Below are 889 nucleotides of genomic sequence, written 5' to 3'. Positions count from 1 at the left end.
GAATGGGCATACTGTGCCTCCTTCACTAAAGAATTTGATATTGACAATTGAAGCGTTTATAAGTATCCGCGATATATTATTAAAAAACGGGATTAAATCTTTTTATGCGCGGACTTTAAATCAAGATCCCTTAGAGAATTTTTTCGGGCAAATACGCCAACACAGATTTCGGAACAATAGCATTAATTCTACTCAGTTCGAACAATCATATAAAACATTGTTAATTAGAAATATTAGTAGTCCGCATTCAATAGGCAGCAATTGCGAAGAGACATTCAATACATCTCTTATAGGTTTAGAAAAATTGCTCGAATGCAAACTAATAGAAAATGAATCACCGGAAATAGTAGACTATTCACATCTTCACCAACATATTCATAACTCACGACATTGTATTTCAAAACCAATACCTGCAATTGCTTGCAAACAGATCACTCGTTTCATATATGACAATGTTCTACATAAATTCAAGTGCTCATTGTGTAAAATGCACATTGTACAGGCGTCAAATCCGAGGGCGCTGAATAATTATTTTCAGGGATGCTTATATAAAGCATATAATATAAGCAGGCTCATAATAAGAAATTTTTGTATTAAAAATAAAATAAGACAATACACATTAGATATCATTAAGAATCATGTCGTATTTAGTTTTTTATGTAGCCATAAGGACGACATTAGTTATTATATTTTAAATTATATTATTAAGTATACTATATCTAACTATTGTAGATTCTTAAAAAATATTATTAATTCTAAGATATCTTATAATAAAGAAACTACGAATAGATTCATATTGCAAGCCATTGCGGCAAATAAGAAAAGAAGAAGACATTCGTAGCGTTTAGTATTATTTTTTTATGTTTTACATGTTTAATATTATTTTTTT

This window comes from Ceratina calcarata, unplaced genomic scaffold (genome assembly GCF_001652005.2).
Source record: "Ceratina calcarata isolate Rehan_Ccalc_2016 unplaced genomic scaffold, ASM165200v1 scaffold352.2, whole genome shotgun sequence".
Taxonomy (NCBI): Eukaryota; Metazoa; Arthropoda; class Insecta; order Hymenoptera; family Apidae; genus Ceratina; species Ceratina calcarata.
Note: the sequence above shows the minus strand (reverse complement) of the source record.